Below are 17712 nucleotides of genomic sequence, written 5' to 3'. Positions count from 1 at the left end.
GCGTCAAATCAGAAAACCTGCAAATATCCAAACATTACCCAAATATTCCAACATTAATAGCTTCATAGTGAAACAATAAGTCAGCAGCAAGAAACACAAGGAGTTAAATTAAAGTTTGATACATGAACATGCTATGAAAAGCCTTTTAGAGAAGTTGTATTGATGCAGAGAAGTTGGGGATTTTCTTATTTATTCCAAGTTTTCTTGGACCCCTCCAGTGGCCATTAGAGGAACTGCATTGTACAGCAGCTTCACTTCCCTGCACTGTGACAAAAAAAAAACTGTGTGCTGGCGTCTTCCTGAGATAACTGACAAATGAGACGCCATCGTGATTATCTATAAGTCATCAAGTGAGTCGAGTCGACAAAATACGAGCACACGGTTTCAAAATAAGAGCACTTATAGAAATAGAAAGGACACGTACATAAACTGAGACTTAACCAAAGAAATATATTGGCACAAATTGGCATTAATAATGTCACGATTGCAAGATGATTAACAAGGTAGGAAAACATTTCTTTACTAATCTTTGCATTTCTTTCTCTTCAGGCTTCTTAAAAATCATTCAAAAAGTTAAACAATCTTCATTGGTCGCTGGCCAAGACGCATGCTGAATGATCTTTGTTCATGTCCCTGAATTATTTCATGAAATCAGTAAATATATTCAATCACAGTTCAGTAAAACATCTCTGGCTCTCTGTTCAATCAGGGGTCGTATGGGTGACGCGACCTCAGAGGTTTAAAGTGAGACGTTTCATTTAACGATGACACTTGGAGCTCTCTGTTCTCTCGCTCTGCCCTTTAAAGTGTTTTATTAAGACTCTGCAGTGTTTCCTCTCACCCTGAAAGGAGAACAGCTTCAGACAAAGCAGCTTTTTTTTTTTGTGCTTTAAAATCAGACTTCTCTCTGAAGAAAATCAAATAACCCTCTTCCACGCTCGCTCCCGCTGTTCCACTGCAGCACTGAGGGGAGAGGATGTGAGCATGGAGGAGAAGAATATAGGTACAAATGATGGGAGACTAAAACCTCCCTCTTCATTTTCTTTAGTGCCTGTGACATCTACCATAATACAGTATGATAAAGATACATTTTATTGTTTTATAAAGGCAGATATTATCGTCATGTTCCCGCACTGTACGATCAACGTGAGTGTCCTGACTTCAGCTTCTATTTTGTCTTCATCAGTCCAATTACAGCTGCCTGCTTTTATGCTCTGCATGAACCTGATTGTGTAAACCACAGGGGATTCTCTTCCTGTGAGCTTCTGTGTGTCTTCCTCTCCGTCTGTCTGATCAGAGACTCTCTCTCCATCCCTCTCTCTCTATAAAAAATATAAAAAAATAATAATTAGTGTATATATATATATATATATATATATATATATATATTTTAAAACAGAAATGGATTTTCTTTGCACTTTATTTGTAAACTGTTAAGTGTAAAGCGTTGCTCCACCGCTGTAGGGGATGTGAGTGGAAACATCCAACATGCTAACCACATTGGAAGGCATCACCCAGATCAGCAGGATGATACATGTTTGTTTTGAATGTTTAAATAGTCACAGTGGAACTAACTGAAACACACACTAATGCACAAGTTGTTGTTCACTACTTGCTCACTACTTCACAAACACATTAATATTTAAATTAATATCGCACTAACGAGTAGTGCCTGCGAAGGCGTGAGACTGTTCATGTAGAAGTATTTCAATATTAAGCTTTTAGTGAAAAGTGTGTTTGTGAAGTAGTGAGCGTATAACTGGATCAATCACACTTGGATTATTCTGCACGAGTTGGGACAGTTTGTAAACGGATGTTTTATATAGTTTGCTGTTCTATGCATTCACTTGAACTCATCAGTACATTAAAAGAAAAGGGTGTCTGGTTAAAATCAAATGTACAGATGTAGAATAAAAAATAACTATATTTATGCTATACATATTACTATATACTGTACATATAACAATATATATACTATACATATAACTATATTTATGCTATACATATTACTATATACTGTACATATAACAATATATATACTATACATATAACTATATTTATACTATACATATAACTATATACTATACATATAACTATATATATATATATATACTGTACATATAACTATATATATATACTGTACATATAACTATATTTATGCTATACATATTACTATATACTATACATATACTGTACATATAACTATATATATACTATACATATAACTATATTTATGCTATAAATATTACTATATACTGTACATATAACTATATATATAATATACATATAACTATATTTATGCTATACATATTACTATATACTGTACATATAACTATATATATACTATACATATAACTATATTTATGCTATAAATATAACTATATACTGTACATATAACAATATATATACTATACATATAACTATATTTATGCTATACATATTACTATATACTGTACATATAACTATATATATACTATACATATAACTATATTTATGCTATACATATTACTATATACTGTACATATAACTATATATATACTATACATATAACTATATTTATGCTATACATATTACTATATACTATACATATAACTATAAATATATATACTGTACATATAACTATATATATATATACTGTACATATCACTATATTTATGCTATACATATTACTATATACTATACATATAACTATATTTATGCTATATATATAACTATATACTATACATATAACTATATATATATATATATATAACTGTACATATAACTATATACTATACATATAATTATATATATATATACTGTACATATAACTATAAATATACTGTACATATAACTATATATATACTGTACTTATAACTATATTTATACTGTACATATAACTATATATATATACATATAACTATATATATACTGTACATATAACTATATTTATACTATACATATAACTATATATATACTGTACATATAACTATATATATACTGTACATATAACTATATATATACTATACATATAACTATATATATACTGTACATATAACTATATTTATACTGTACATATAACTATATATATATATACTGTACATATAACTATATTTATACTGTACATATAACTATATATATATATATATATATATATACATATAACTATATATATATACTGTACATATAACTATATTTATACTATACATATAACTATATACTATACATATAACTATATATATATATATACTGTACATATAACTATATATATATATACTGTACATATAACTATATTTATACTTTACATATAACTATATATATACTGTACATATAACTATATATATACTGTACATATAACTATATATATACTGTACATATAACTATATATATACTGTACATATAACTATATACTATACATATAACTATATATATATATATATATATATATATATACTGTACATATAACTATATATATACTGTACATATAACTATATATATATACTGTACATATAACTATATATACTGTACATATAACTATATATATACTGTACATATAACTATATTTATACTGTACATATAACTAGTATATATATATACATATAACTATATATATACTGTACATATAACTATATATATATACATATAACTATATATATACTGTACATATAACTATATATATACTATACATATAACTATATATATACTGTACATATAACTATATATATACTATACATATAACTATATTTATACTATACATATAACTATATATATACTGTACATATAACTATATTTATACTGTACATATAACTATATATATACTATACATATAACTATATTTATACTATACATATAACTATATATATACTATACATATAACTATATTTATACTGTACATATAACTATATACTATACATACAACTATATATATACTGTACATATAACTATATTTATACTGTACATATAACTATATACTATACATACAACTATATATATACTGTACATATAACTATATTATACTATACATATAACTATATATATACTGTACATATAACTATATTTATACTATACATATAACTATATTTATACTATACATATAACTATATTTATACTATACATATAACTATATATATACTATACATATAACTATATTTATACTGTACATATAACTATATACTATACATACAACTATATATATACTGTACATATAACTATATTTATACTGTACATATAACTATATACTATACATACAACTATATATATACTGTACATATAACTATATTTATACTATACATATAACTATATATATACTGTACATATAACTATATTTATACTGTACATATAACTATATTTATACTATACATATAACTATATATACTATACATATAACTATATATATACTATACACATAACTATATTTATACTAACATATAACTATATATACTGTACATATAACTATATAATATACTGTACATATAACTATATTTAACTGTACATTAACTATATATACTATACATATCTATATATATACTGTACATATAACTATATATATACTGTAAATATAACTATATACTATACATATAACTATATATATACTATACATATAACTATATATATACTGTACATATAACTATATATATACTGTACATATAACTATATATATACTGTAACATAATAAACTATATATATACTGTATATAACAATTAGATAGTAATACTGTAACAGATAAATATATATTTACTGTACAAATAACTATATATATATATATAACTATATATATACTGTACATATAACTATATATATATACTGTACATATAACTATATTTATACTGTACATATAACTATATATATACTGTACATATAACTATATACTATACATACAACTATATATATACTGTACATATAACTATATTTATACTGTACATATAACTATATATATACTGTACATATAACTATATACTATACATACAACTATATATATACTGTACATATAACTATATTTATACTGTACATATAACTATATATATACTGTACATATAACTATATATATATATACTGTACATATAACTATATATATATATATACTGTACATATAACTATATTTATACTGTACAGATTAATTATATACTATACATACAACTATATATATATAATGTACATATACTATATTTATACTGTACATATAACTATATTTATACTGTAGATATAACTATATATATACTGTACATATAACTACATTTATACTATACACATAACTATATACTGTACATATAACTATATTTATACTGTACATATAACTATATACTATACATACAACTATATATATACTGTACATATAACTATATTTATACTATACATATAACTATATATATACACTGTACATATAACTATATTTATACTGTACATATAACTATATATATACTATACATATAACTATATTTATACTATACATATAACTATATATATACTATACATATAACTATATTTATACTGTACATATAACTATATTTATACTGTACATATAACTATATATATACTATACATACAACTATATATATACTGTACATATAACTATATTTATACTGTACATATAACTATATACTATACATACAACTATATATATACTCTACATATAACTATATTTATACTATACTATACTATATACTACATATACTATATTATACTGTACATATAACTATATTTATACTAGTACATATAACTATATTATACTATACATATAACTATATATATACTATACATATAACTATATATATACTATACATATAACTATTATACTATACATATACTATATATATACTGTACATATAACTATATTTATACTATACATATAACTATATATATACTATACATATACTATATATATACTATACATATAACTATATTATACTATACATATAACTATATATATACTATACATATAACTATATTATACTATACATATAACTATATTTATACTGTACATATAACTATATTATACTATACATATAACTATATATATACTATACATATAACTATATTATACTATACATATAACTATATTATACTATACATATAACTATATTATACTATACATAGAACTATATATACGATACATATAACTATATATATACTATACATATAACTATATTTATACTATACATATAACTATATATATACTGTACATATAACTATATATACTGTACATATAACTATATTTAAACTGTACATATAACTATATATATACTATACATATAACTATATATATACTGTACATATAACTATATATATACTGTAAATATAACTATATACTATACATATAACTATATATATACTATACATATAACTATATATATACTGTACATATAACTATATATATACTGTACATATAACTATATATATATACTGTACATATAACTATATATATACTGTACATATAACTATATATATATATATATATACTGTACATATAACTATATATATACTGTACATATAACTATATATATATACTGTACATATAACTATATATATATATACTGTACATATAACTATATTTATACTTTACAGATTAATTATATACTATACATACAACTATATATATATATATATATATACTGTACATATAACTATATTTATACTGTACATATAACTATATTTATACTGTAGATATAACTATATATACTGTACATATAACTATATTTATACTATACATATAACTATATATGTACTGTACATATAACTATATTTATACTGTACATATAACTATATACTATACATACAACTATATTTATACTGTACATATAACTATATTTATACTGTACATATAACTATATATATACTATACATATAACTATATATATACTATACATATAACTATATTTATACTATACATATAACTATATATATACTGTACATATAACTATATATATACTGTACATATAACTATATATATACTATACATATAACTATATTTATACTATACATATAACTATATATATACTGTACATATAACTATATATATACTATACATATAACTATATTATACTATACATATAACTATATATATACTGTACATATAACTATATATATACTGTACATATAACTATATATATATACTATACATATAACTATATTTATACTATACATATAACTATATATATACTGTACATATAACTATATATATACTGTACATATAACTATATATATATATATACTGTACATATAACTATATTTATACTTTACAGATTAATTATATACTATACATACAACTATATATATATATATATATACTGTACATATAACTATATTTATACTGTACATATAACTATATTTATACTGTAGATATAACTATATATATACTGTACATATAACTATATTTATACTATACATATAACTATATATATACTGTACATATAACTATATTTATACTGTACATATAACTATATACTATACATACAACTATATATATACTGTACATATAACTATATTTATACTGTACATATAACTATATACTATACATACAACTATATATATACTGTACATATAACTATATTTATACCATACATATAACTATATATATACTGTACATATAACTATATTTATACTGTACATATAACTACATTTATACTATACCTACTATACGACATAACTATTATACTGTACATATAACTATATACTATACATACAACTATATATATACTGTACATATAACTATATTTATACTATGACATATAACTATATATATACTATACATATAACTATATTTATACTGTACATATAACTATATTTATACTATACATATAACTATATATATACTGTACATATAACTATATTTATACTATACATATAACTATATTTATACTGTACATATAACTATATTTATACTATACATATAACTATATTTATACTGTACATATAACTATATATATACTGTACATATAACTATATTTATACTATACATATAACTATATTTATACTGTACATATAACTATATTTATACTATACATATAACTATATATATACTGTACATATAACTATATTTATACTATACATATAACTATATTTATACTGTACATATAACTATATATATACTATACATACAACTATATATATACTGTACATATAACTATATTTATACTGTACATATAACTATATACTATACATACAACTATATATATACTGTACATATAACTATATTTATACTATACATATAACTATATATATACTGTACATATAACTATATTTATACTGTACATATAACTATATTTATACTATACATATAACTATATATATACTATACATATAACTATATATATACTATACATATAACCATATTTATACTATACATATAACTATATATATACTGTACATATAACTATATTTATACTATACATATAACTATATATATACTATACATATAACTATATATATACTATACATATAACTATATTTATACTATACATATAACTATATATATACTATACATATAACTATATTTATACTATACATATAACTATATTTATACTGTACATATAACTATATTTATACTATACATATAACTATATATATACTATACATATAACTATATTTATACTATACATATAACTATATATATACTATACATATAACTATATTTATACTATACATATAACTATATATATACTATACATATAACTATATTTATACTATACATATAACTATATTTATACTGTACATATAACTATATATATACTGTACATATAACTATATTTAAACTGTACATATAACTATATATATACTATACATATAACTATATATATACTGTACATATAACTATATATATACTGTAAATATAACTATATACTATACATATAACTATATATATACTATACATATAACTATATATATACTGTACATATAACTATATATATACTGTACATATAACTATATATATATACTGTACATATAACTATATATACTGTACATATAACTATATATATATATATATATACTGTACATATAACTATATATATACTGTACATATAACTATATATATATACTGTACATATAACTATATTTTCACTGTACATATAACTATATTTAAACTGTAGATATAACTATATATACCGTACATATAACTATATTTATACTATACATATAACTATATATGTACTGTACATATAACTATATTTATACTGTACATATAACTATATACTATACATACAACTATATATATACTGTACATATAACTATATTTATACTGTACATATAACTATATATACTATACATATAACTATATATATACTATACATATAACTATATTTATACTATACATATAACTATATTTATACTATACATATAACTATATATATACTGTACATATAACTATATATATACTGTACATATAACTATATATATACTATACATATAACTATATATATACTGTACATATAACTATATATATACTATACATATAACTATATTTATACTATACATATAACTATATATATACTGTACATATAACTATATATATATATACTGTACATATAACTATATTTATACTTTACAGATTAATTATATACTATACATACAACTATATATATATATATATATATATATACTGTACATATAACTATATTTATACTGTACATATAACTATATTTATACTATAGATATAACTATATATATACTGTACATATAACTATATTTATACTATACATATAACTATATATATACTGTACATATAACTATATTTATACTGTACATATAACTATATACTATACATACAACTATATATACTGTACATATAACTATATTATACTGTAACATATAACTATATACTATACATACCAACTATATATATACTGTACATATACTATATTTATACCATGTAGAGAGAACTATATATATACCTGGTACATATAACTATATTTATACCTAGTACATATAACTATTACTACTGTACAATAGAACTATATATATATACCTGTACAGATAACTATATTAAACTATACATAATAACTAATATATACTATACATATAAACTATATATATAAAACCTTGTACTATACAACTATATATATACTAGTACATATAACTATATTATATGGTAACATAAACTATTAGATACTATACACTATAACTATAATATATACTAGTACATATAACTATATTTATACTGTACATATAACTATATATTATATATACAACTATATATATACTGTACATATAACTATATTTATACTATACATATAACTATATATATACTATACATATAACTATATATATACTGTACATATAACTATATATATACTATACATATAACTATATATATACTGTACATAAAACTATTATATATACTATACATATAACTATATATATACTATACATATAACTATATTTATACTATACATATAACTATATTTATACTATACATATAACTATATATATACTGTACATATAACTATATATATACTATACATATAACTATATTTATAACTATACATATAACTATATATATACCATACATATAACTATATTATACTATCCATATAACTATATATATACTGTACATATAACTATATATATACTGTACATATAACTATATATATATACTGTACATATAACTATATATATACTGTACATATAACTATATATACTGTACATATAACTATATATATACTATACATATCACTATATATACAATGTACATATAACTATATATATACTGTACATATAACTATATATATACTGTACATATACTATATATATACTATACATATCACTATATATACAATGTACATATAACTATATATATACTGTACATATAACTATATATATACTGTACATATAACTATATATATACTTTGTAGTATACTATATCTATTGATCTGTTCTTCAATACACAATTATCTCATGCTTGCTTGTGTGGTTTGCTCTGTGTATTCAACTGGTATTAAATCTAGTAGATTAAAAACCTGACTTTTAACCTGCTGTACCGAAACATTCAGAAATGTTATACGATATTCTTATTCCCAGGCCAGTGAGGAGATCTCTTCACCGAGTCCTGGGTCTTCCCCGGGGTCTCCTCCCAGCTGGACGTGCATGGAACACCTCCCTAGGGAGGCGCCCAGGTGGCATCCTTACTAGATGAACCACCTCAACTGGCTCCTTTCAACGCAATGAAGCAGCGGCTCTACTCCGAGTCTCTCCTGATGGCTGAGCTTCTCACCCTCTCTCTAAGGGAGAGGCCACCCGTCTGAGACCTGATGACTAGTAATGTGTCCTTCTGTGTCGAGGCTTCGAAGCGCGTGTCAAGTAATCGCGTGTACATTACACATCCCTGGTGGCGCAGCTCGTAGAGCAGGCGACCCACATTCAAATGCTTGCCGCAGCGGCCCGGGGTTCGAAGCAGACCTGCTGCTATTTGCTGCATGTCATTCCCCTTCTCTCTGTCCAATCTTAAGCTGCACTATCATGTAAGGCACTCTCTTCTCAATAACACGTAATAACATCAATTTTTATTTTTAAATACAACATTATATTCAGTCTTAGATGTGTGCGTCAAAGAATCTTCAGGGCAAAGATACTTTAAATCCACTGCAGCCTTGCACTTCGCCGGTTTTACATTTATTGTCCACTTGATGGCGCAGTAGAGCAAATGAAGCACCATGAAGCTTCGGCACGTGCAAACCAATTGGATGGAAAGCTTCAATGCTTCATGAAGCTTCATCTCGCCATCACTACTGATGACCCAGCCTTCATGACCATAGGTGAGGGTAGGAACAAAGATCGACCGGTAGATCGAGAGCTTTGCCTTCTGGCTCAGCTCTCTGTTCGTCACAACGGTGCGGTGCAACTGCAGTACCGCCCCGGCTGCTCCGATTCTCCGGCCAATCTCTCGCTCCATCGTCCCCTCACTCGGGAACAAGACCCCGAGGTACTTGAACTCCTTCACTTGGAGTTCAAGTGTCAATCTGTAATCAACAGATGTTAACTTCTCTGTCACCAATGTTCTGTCTTCTTCTTTTAATAACATTCCTGTACACCGCCGCTGCTCTGGTGTGTTTTCGGCGTTAACACAGTGACTTGGCTGCAATTGTCAACCAAATAAACTGTATGGAGAAAATTACCTTTATTTTAAGATTACAATATGATCAATATGTAACATTCTGGAATAAAGCAACTAAGTGCCTATTATATATAACTATTACATGTGCAGTTGAACAAACCCTTTCCTGTGCAGGCCTAAAGCTGTCGACTCATTATTTTTGTCCGAAAGTGTCAATACAAATAAAGTTTCAAGAGAATTCCACCTTTAAAATCTGAATCATCAGGCTAATTAATGACACAACACTTTTTATTTTACAAATGCATCAATCATTTCCCCCCAACATACATTTATACAAATAATAAAAGTGTTTTCAAATATATTTTCCCATCAATGAACGGATCTGCAGACTGTGACATCATGTGGATAAACAGCTGATTGGACAGCGCCTCTGTTTGAATGGAGCATCCCGCCACATACAGACAGGTTAGGGGGGGGGGGGGGTGTGTGTGCACGCGCGCTGCACATGCACTCATTGATGAGACTGATCATTCAGAAATTAAATACATTATATTAGGTTTGATTGTAGAGATATTAAAGAAGTTAAATATTCTCTATCACCAGCACAAGGCTTTATTGTGAAGATGTGTACATGTTACTATTCCTCTGATTACTAGCTGAGAACAATCAGGCTCGAATAGTAAATTCATTTTTGGATAGAATGTCGTCTTCAGAGCCTTTCCTGCTTTTTGAGCCAGTTGCCAAATTACGCGCGGTGCTCCCAGCGGCTGCTGTGTTGCCCGGCCTCCCCCTGCCTCCCCCCGGCCTCCCCCTGTCTCCCCCTGCCTGCCAACGCTCAATGGTTCGCTCCAGTCGGCGCTCTGCTGCTGTTCACCACCGCCCCACTGGCCGGCGCGCAGACTTCAGCCCGGTTACCGAGCGCACACTGAGTCCGCCGCCTGCACGCGCTGCTCCTCTCGCTTCAGCCTCTTTGAGCGTTTTTGCCTCCTTCGTTGGTAGGTCAGTCCTCTCTTCCTCTCTTCTTCTTCTCATCATTCTTTCTTTGTTGCTGCTTTGGTTCCCTCGTTCTTGTTTTAATTTTTTTTGGCACTGATTGGATTTCTCTCTGTCTCTGTTGTCCTGCGAGTCTTTACCGGAGCTTTTACCCGCAGCTTGTTGCTGGAAGGAAGCCCGTCTTCTGGCTTATCTTGTGTTCATTTTCATTTCTTTTATTCATTTTTGGTGATATTTTATCGCTTCTTTCTCTTTTATTTTAAGAAAATACTGCAAATATGTCTTTTCTCTCTGTGATCTCACAAGATTCATTTTGATTTTCGTGTGTTTCATTCTTCCGTTTGCCCTCTTTTCTATCATTTTTATTTTAATTTCTTTATAAAAAGACACACATGGGATTTAAATTTCTTTTAAACTTGAATGTTGCACATGCAGCCAGAGCGCGAGGATGAGGATGGGGGTGATGATGGGCAGGTGTTGCACGGACTGTAGTTGGGATGGTTTTGGGATCCTGAACAGTGATCTCAGTTGTGAATCTTGGGTCAGTGTTGATGTGGGAATGTGTGTTTACAGCCACACACACACACACACACACACACACACACACACACACACACACACACACACACACACACGCACCAACACACACACACACACACACACACACACACACACATACACACACACACACACACACACACACACATTTATAGATATGCAATTGAGGCATTATCTTATTAAATATGTGCTGCTTGCACACATTTCAATGAAATCTGATTTTGATTAAAGTCAAGTTCAAAGTTCATGTTTTAGAGCAGGGGTCGGCAACCTTTACTATCAAAAGAGCCATTTTGCCAAAGGAAACTGTTGAGATTGTATTGTTATTTTGAATTGTCATTAGGACAACACCAAACTCTTTTAGCGGAATCAACTCAATGATTTCTTCCTGCACCACATCACAGTTCACATACCTGCATAACAGCGCTGTCTGTTCAACATCATTTACATCACAGGGGATTGAATATGCTTCAGCTGAATTGATGTCCTCGATTTGCTGCCTGGTGATGTGTGTTGACATATTAATGGTCCTGTCCTTGACGGTCTTTGCAGAGAGAGACATATCTCAAATATTCTGAACAATTTCTAGCAGCAGTAGATGAGTTTGAACATTTCATCCATTTCTTGAAAGAATATTTGCTCCGCTTTCAGCAGAAGTTTAGAAATCGCTTTTTTCCGCACATCTCCAGCTCGGTACTTTTCAGCAAATGCTGTGTCTGTTCTTGAAATGTCTTTGGACATTACATTTTTTGTTGTTAGCTCATTTCTCAACACATATCAAGCAGACAGGTGAGCCAGCATCGTTGGCAGTAAAAGCAAGTATCTGTCCACACAGAATTAAACTCTCTTTTTTCCTCCGAGACTTTTCTTTTTTTAGTTGTATCCATTGTTAGCATACCTGCATGTGGTTCCTGAGCGGCAGGTTGCCGACCCCTGTTTTAGACGTATTAGGGTCAAAGTTTCTTACAGGGAGCATTTAGAATTCTGTCAACAGCCATTACAAATACATTTTCTAATAGTTTGTTTTGTAATAAGTGTATAACATGAGCTGTGAGTGACATGTGAACAAAGCCCTCTGCACAAAGCTTCAGAATATAGAGAGGAATGAAAGTGGAAAGTTTGGTGTATGTAAGTGCTACTGAAGTGGAGATTTCTGCTCCTTTAGAGAAAAGCTCCTTGCAAGATGTTACATTAAACACATAACGGGTGGACGGCCCTAACCCTGTTATTATTTCTTTCATAATTGTATTTATTATAATCAAAATACAAAAAAAACACAAAGATATTACAAAAAATTTATTTGTACTTTGTGTCATTACTACTGGCAGGGATAATTGGGTATATAATAGTTATTTATGGCCTTTTTATCTATAAATATTATAATATCTACGAATGCACAGCTTGTGAACGCCTGGTGTTACTCTTAGAAAAACTTGTGTAATATGTTAAGTTTTTCTGCCTTTTATCTGGAATGTGCAGCTGAACTTGATAACACTTGGTGCTATGTGTTTATTGTGTTTTCCAGTCCATACTTACCAGCTGTACCATCTTCAGACATCTTTTTCAACAAAACAATTCAGGCGGAGTATATTTTCTTCACATTCAGTATATTCAGACCACTATTACTCAGTGAAGAAGCTCTTGGAGTGATTCTTCACTGTTTTGCAAGAACAATAAGAGATTTATCTTTTGAATGAGACCAAAATCATGCAGCTGGTGCAAATGGTTGAAGAGCAGCTTATAATATACTTTGGGTGTCGTTTGTAGGTAAATTCCCTCACACTGTAAGAAGTTAAGACAATCATTTACAAGTTTCCTGAAATTAAATTTTTGTAAATACAATATGCAAATGAGGCATTATGTAATGCTAACTTTTGTTTACTTGAGGAGAAATCTGCAGAAACAAACACAAAGTTAGTGAAAGAAACTCCTAAAAGTGGATTTTGGTTTTCTTTCCACTAATAGCACAACATCTCACACACACACACACACACACACACACACACACACACCGAGTGACGACAGTAGAAGCTGTGACATTAAGAAGCTCCTGCACTCAGTGTTCATCCTGCCGCTGCTGCGTGTGCTCAGGCTGCTGCGTGTGCTCAGGCTGCTGCGTGTGCTCAGGAGGCTGCTGCGTGTGCTCAGGCTGCTGCGTGTGCTCAGGCTGCTGCGTGCGCTCAGGCTGCTGCGTGTGCTCAGGAGGCTGCTGCGTGCGCTCAGGCTGCTGCGTGTGCTCAGGCTGCTGTATCGACAGGAGAACAATGAAAACAAGCATAAATAAATAATGACGTGCATTCAACATTGGTGGTGTTAATTATTTAGTGCCGTTGTGCTTATAATGAATAGATGTTGCTGGTCTTTGACTGCATGTGTAGAAGCTCATTAGTGCGTGTGCTCTGCAGCGGTGTGTGTGTGTGTGTGTGTGTGCGTGATGGCAGTTCAACATGTGGATTCTAACTTGTAGAAAATGGATTTTATATTGATTTTTGTTGCATATTTCTAGCTTTTTCTACAAAGGCTGAATCTGTCAGTTTTATTCTCAGTCTTACAAGGTAAAACTGCAGAGAATGTATTTTGAAAATCATCACAATGTTTTGTCTTGTTCTTATTCTTGTGTTGAGACAACACTTAAAGGGACATTCTGCTCATCTTCAGCTTCATACGTATTCTGTTTACATTCCTTAATGTTCAATAAACACATTGTTTTTCTCATACTTGTCTCTTTAAGCCTCCGCTCTGATTGGCTTGGGATAAAAACATGGCGCACCTTTACAAAGGTAGCTCTCAAGCTGTAGGTGGAGATACTCAGATGATGAATCCCATGTTTTCACAGTTCACAGTTTTCTCATTCCACAGTGAGTGGGTTGGTATGCACCCCACATGTACTGTATGTGCACCCCACATGTACAGGACTGTCTCAGAAAATTAGAATATTGTGATAAAGTTCTTTATTTTCTGTAATGCAATTAAAAAAACAAAAATGTCATGCATTCTGGATTCATTACAAATCAACTGAAATATTGCAAGCCTTTTATTATTTTAATATTGCTGATTATGGCTTACAGCTTAAGAAAACTCAAAAATCCTATCTCAAAAAATTAGAATAGTTCCTCAGACCAAGTAAAAAAAAAAGATTTATAACAGCAAAACAAAATCAAACATTTGAAAATGTCCATTAATGCACTCAGTACTTGGTTGGGAATCCTTTTGCACGGATTACTGCATCAATGCGGTGTGGCATGGAGGCAATCAGCCTGTGGCATTGCTGAGGTGTTATGGATGCCCAGGATGCTTCAATAGCGGCCTTTAGCTCATTAGCATTGTTGGGTCTGGTGTCTTTCAGCTTCTTCTTCACAATACCCCACATATTCTCTATGGGGTTCAGGTCAGGGGAATTGGCAGGCCAATCGAGGACAGTAATGCCATGGTCAGTACACCAGTTACTGGTGGTTTTGGCACTGTGGGCAGGTGCCAGATCATGCTGGAAAATGAATTCCTCATCTCCATAGAGCTTTTCAGCAGACGGAAGCATGTAGTGCTCTAAAATCTCTTGGTACACAGCTGCATTTACTCTGGGCTTGATGAAACACAGTGGACCAACACCAGCAGCTGACATGGCTCCCCAAACCATCGCTGACTGTGGGAACTTCACACTGGATTTCAAGCAACTTGGATTTTGCTCCTCTCCAGCCTTTCTCCAGACTCTGGCGCCTTGACTTCCAAATGAAATACAAAACTTGCTTTCGTCTGAAAAGAGGACTTTGGACCACTCTGCAACTGTCCAGTGCTTCTTTTCCATAGCCCAAGTCAGACGCTTCTTCCGTTGTCTTGAGTTCAGAAGTGGCTTGACCATGGGAATACGGCTATTGTAGCCCATTTCCCAGACACGTCTGTGAACAGTGGCTTTTGATACCTGGACTCCAGCTTCAGTCCACTGTCTTTGAAGCTCCCCCAAATTCTGGAAGCGACTCTTCTTCACAATGCTGTTAAGGCTGCGGTCATCTCTCTTGGTTGTGCAGCGTTTCCTGCCACATTTCCCCCTTCCAACAGACTTTTTGTGGATGTGCTTTGAAACTGCACTCTGTGAACAGCTTGCTCTTTGAGACATTTCTTTTTGTGTCTTACCCTCCTGATGG

General features: G+C 28.7%; 1 protein-coding gene across 2 annotated transcripts in view; it reads left to right on the top strand.

The window, feature by feature from the left end:
* Positions 1-12928: 12928 nt before the first annotated feature.
* raly (RALY heterogeneous nuclear ribonucleoprotein) overlaps positions 12929-17712 on the top strand; it is a 118451-nt gene continuing 113667 nt past the window's right edge. For both annotated transcript variants that reach the window (XM_029432702.1, XM_029432701.1), the window contains exon 1: positions 12929-13017. The gene's annotated coding sequence lies outside the window, so the exon portion shown is untranslated. The remainder of the gene's footprint in view (positions 13018-17712) is intronic.

Source organism: Cottoperca gobio, chromosome 5 (assembly GCF_900634415.1).
Source record: "Cottoperca gobio chromosome 5, fCotGob3.1, whole genome shotgun sequence".
Taxonomy (NCBI): domain Eukaryota; kingdom Metazoa; phylum Chordata; class Actinopteri; order Perciformes; family Bovichtidae; genus Cottoperca; species Cottoperca gobio.
The sequence above is the reverse complement of the archived record's forward strand: the minus strand, read 5'-3'. Positions and strand labels throughout refer to the sequence as shown.